General features: G+C 38.3%; 1 non-coding gene and 1 pseudogene across 1 annotated transcript; one reads left to right on the forward strand and one right to left on the reverse strand.

Annotated features, from left to right (window-relative positions):
• Positions 1 to 1,294: 1,294 nt before the first annotated feature.
• LOC124960756 (uncharacterized protein NKAPD1-like) lies at positions 1,295 to 2,457 on the reverse strand (annotated as a pseudogene).
• Positions 2,458 to 3,001: 544 nt separating this feature from the next.
• On the forward strand, positions 3,002 to 3,075 carry Trnat-cgu (transfer RNA threonine (anticodon CGU)). The gene has a single exon. It is a non-coding gene; the product is annotated as a tRNA-Thr (tRNA).
• Positions 3,076 to 4,468: the final 1,393 nt, after the last annotated feature.

The raw sequence follows: 4,468 nt of genomic DNA on the forward strand, positions 1-4,468 counted from the left end.
AGATATGTCCCTGAGAAGCCTAATTTCATTTTGGAACTGATTCAACTTAGTTTCAGGGAAAATCTAAAATTCATTACTAGAATTAGAAATGAACAAGGAAGACAAAGGACTGGGAATACAGTTCAGGGGTAGAGTGCTTGCCTAGCATGTGCAAGACCTTGGGAATAATCCCAAATGGGGGAAAAAAGGAAGAAGACATTTAGACATTTAGATGGCTATTGCTACCCTGAAACCCTTTCAGAGCATTATTAGCATAACTAATTCCTAATTCTTCCCCATTTGGTAGATATTATGACAACTGAAGAAATAATTTTGAACACAAGTCTCTTTAGGCAATATATAGCAATGGAACAAGAAAATAATTTACTATCCAGTTACCATGTGTTAGGCATATACTAAATATAGCTATAGATCCTGTCCAACGAGGAAGTTTGAGAAAACCCTAGATTGTCTTTTAACAACAGTTGTCTTTGGATCTTAACATGAAACAGTTTGTTTTTTTCTTTTCATTCAATAAATGTTTATTGAGCCCAGTGTGTAAGGCTAAGGCTATTAAAAAAAAAAAAAAAAGACTTACATTGTATTCTCAAAAAATTCATCCTCAATATCAGGATAAGGAAAGATACGATTCAGCACAATTTAATACAAAAATGATAAAATATTGCTCTTGATCATTGATATAACTCACAATTCAATACAATCTCTAACAGAAATGTGTCCCAAGTACTGTTGGATTGGACAGAAGATAAATTAGCTACTTGGGAAAGAGAGGACAGACATCAGGAAGATGTCAGAATAAACCAGACCACACTTGTGGGGTCAAAAAACCCAAGAATCAAAGCACCAAGGCTGAAGACAAATCAGTTAGGATACCTGCTATATCAACAGAATATAGTGTTCTGCTTAATACTGCTTTCCAATCAATCCTTGATCTCAGCCCTCAATTTCCCCAACTTCAGCATTCCAATTGGTGTACCCAGGTCATTATTGAATTCAGCTTTCTGGGTTCTTTAAATTTCTATATATGTCCTCTACACTAAATGTGATTAATTGCAAAAAGTAATAATAATAATAATCTCTTCAAGAAATATTCATAACAAAATACAGATTCCCTATTAACAAGAAAAGGGTATCAAGTTTAACAGGCCAAACAGAAGACAAGAGTCTGTCAAAACATAGATGGCACAAGATAGTTCTGACCTCAGACCTTCTGTGCTGAAGAAGTCACTGGCAAAACTCCAAGGTGTAAGAGCTGTAAATAACCGATCAAATGGGAAATAAGAATGTTTCCCATTTAGTCATCCTCTGAGATCAGCAGACCTTTCATCTGTATCCACTTTTCAATTTGTGCATTAGGTTGTCCTCCTGTTTCATTGTTAGGTACAGGGATATGAACATTTTTATCTCTCTTTTTCCTTTTGATTTTCTCAAGTGTCTCTTTCCTCACTCTCCTCAGAACTGCTAGATGCTGAATCATCTGACTGGGATGTGTCACTTTCTGTCCCTACAAATAAAGCAGATTTCTGGAGACAACTTTTTCCTAGATTTTTTTTTTCTTGCACTTATATGGTTGTTTCCTTTTCCTGGTACTAGAAGCCCCTGGTTCTTCTGAGAACTTGCTTGAGGAATCTACTGTGGCTTCCTTCTTGCTTTTCTTCTGTTTTTTTTTTGGTTTTTTGTTTTTTGTTTTTTTTTTAGTAATCTTTTTTTCTGCTTCTTTTTGTGAGATTTCTTTGACTTCTTATGTTAACAGAATTCGTGAGTAGATGATTTTACCTGGGGAGATGTTTTTCCCCCATTGGTAATATCTTGCTGATCACTACTGTCTATTTAAAACTCTTCAGGATACAATTCTTTATAACTACCATAACCCCATCTGTCTGGCATGTAAGATTTATAATCATATAGCTTCTTGTTCCAGGATTTAGCCTTCAGAAAATCATCTTCCAATGTCCCAGCAATTTCATTCTTTAGCCTCCAGTAGTCTCTCTGACTCTCTTCATCAAAACCATCACTGTGCATCTCACTTGAACTGCTGAACTTGAACTTGAACTTTCTTGCACTTATATGGTTGTTTCCTTTTCCTGGTACTAGAAGCCCCTGGTTCTTCTGAGAACTTGCTTGAGGAATCTACTGTGGCTTCCTTCTTGCTTTTCTTCTGTTTTTTTTTTTTTTTTTTTTTTTTTTTTTTTTTTTTTTTTTTTTTTTTAGTAATCTTCTTTTTGTGAGATTTCTTTGACTTCTTATGTTAACAGGATTCGTGAGTAGATGATTTTACCTGGGGAGATGTTTTTTCCCCCATTGGTAACATTTTCCTTTTGGTTCCTCTTGGTCAGCCTCCATCTGTTTCTCTAGTTCTCTTATTTTCCAAATATCTGACTCCTTAATCTTATTGTGAGCATCTGTATGCCGGATGATGTTCCTCAGGAAAACTTTCCCCAGTGGAACCCAGGACATTCTTCAATCATGCACCACAGTCTTATATGGCTGGGATAGGGGCAGAAAGCAGTCTGGGGGAAATTTAATATTTGATGAAGGTAGCATCTTGGATCAATGGGGGAAAGAATGATGCTGATGGCATCACCAGACAGCTTTATGAAGAAAAAGTTTAGATTCCTTCTTACAATATAAATAGTATAAATTTAAAGGCATCCAAATGCAAAAATTGAAATCATATAAGTTCTGGAAAGAAAAATGAAGCATAGGACTAAGTTATTCATTACCTGAAAGTAGAGAACACTTGGTAGAGTATTATTTAAATTCAGAGGCCATAAACAAGTATGTTAGTCAGATTTCCATCATTGTGAACAAAATACCTGCCAATGACAAAGCTAAAGGTTTATTTTGGCTCATTGTTTCAGAAGTTTCAGTCTATGGTCAGCAGCCTCATTACTCATGGTAGAGAAAAACTGCTCAAGCAGAGGAGGGGATATGCATAGAAGATGAACTCTTCCAGGGCATAACCCCAGTGATCTACTTCCTTTAAAAATGTTCCAGGGGCTCGGGAGATAGCTCAGTCGGTAGAGTGCTTGCCTCGTAAGCACAAGGCCCTGGGTTCGATCCCCAGCACCCGAAAAAAAAAAAAAGTTCCAATTCCCAGGGGTCCATTGATGCAGTCAGAACACAACCACTTCTGAAAATCCCCACCTATGAACACATGAGACCCTGGAGGACATTCCAGATCCAGAATGACAACAACAAATGTGACTATATTCTAAAAAGTACTTTTTTCATGGCAAAAATATATCATAAAAGAGGTCAATAATTAAATAACAAAATGGGAGAAATCTATGTGGAGTTTATATCTCGAACAAAATGCAAATCTTTCATAAAGAGTTTCTAAAATTTTACGATAAAAATGCTTATGACCCAAGATAAAAGGGAGCAAAGGATATAAATAGATATTTCAGAGGAAATATAAATAATAATGAACATGCCCTAATTTTCTGATATGTGCATATTAAAACAAGAATGATACTTCAAACAGAAAAGGAGCTGAAACTTCCACTCCCAACCATGATGGAGTAACAAGGTCCAGACTTTCCTTATGCCTCAAATCACCAGAAACCCAGACAAAATATATATGAAACAACTGTTTTCAGCTGTTGATAAAAAAGCAGCAGAAGGACCAGAAGACAGTGGAGTAGAGGAAAACTGCACTCCAAGTCATTCCATGGCTCAGATCAAAGTAGCAGATGTGCAGCCTCTCAGTGAGGAGTGTGAAAGAGGGATCTTACTAAAATTCATTATTGGACACTTGAAGTGACCTAGGGACTCAGAAATTTTGTTACAATAAACAAAGAAGAAAGAATACATTGGAGTCGACCTGGCTGCCATGCTGGCGCTGAAAGTGGAGGCAACTGCAGCACCCATTCAGCACAGAGGTCGAGGGAGGACACAGAAAAACACAAATTTGGCATGGAAAAACATGAGATCAGAAGAGCTGCCTAAACTTGGCTGATCCAGATGCTGCACTGTGCACTGGTGCTTGAAAAGCATTCTAGTATCATAACTGGCCATGGAGAGTTGAATTAGGAGCCATCACAGAGCCATCACACTCATGTAGCTGTGGTAACCAGGACATCAGAGCAAACACTGCAACGATGTCCCAGCAGGCACTTACCTTGCCTAGGGTGTGCCTGGAGGAATGTGAGTGAATTACAGGTATGGAGAGGACAGCATCCAGGGGGTTCAAGTTGAAAGGGCATGGGGGAGTTCAACTTCTCCTTTGAGTGACAGCTCACATGAGCAGCCAAAGTGGGCTGAAGTTTGAGCAGATGGGAGTGAATACACTTGGGGACTAAGTCCAGGAAGGCTGCTCCTGGGCAGCAGAGTGGAGTATTCTTTCCCTAGCTCCAGTTCTAGAGAGAATCCTGAGGTCCAGATCGACATCAGAGATTAGCTACTGCCCTGCCAATAGGTAGGTCAATCTAATCTCTCCAAAGCAGACACCACCCAGTAAAGCCCC

The sequence above is a fragment of the Sciurus carolinensis genome, chromosome 11 (assembly GCF_902686445.1).
Source record: "Sciurus carolinensis chromosome 11, mSciCar1.2, whole genome shotgun sequence".
NCBI classification, from domain to species: Eukaryota; Metazoa; Chordata; class Mammalia; order Rodentia; family Sciuridae; genus Sciurus; species Sciurus carolinensis.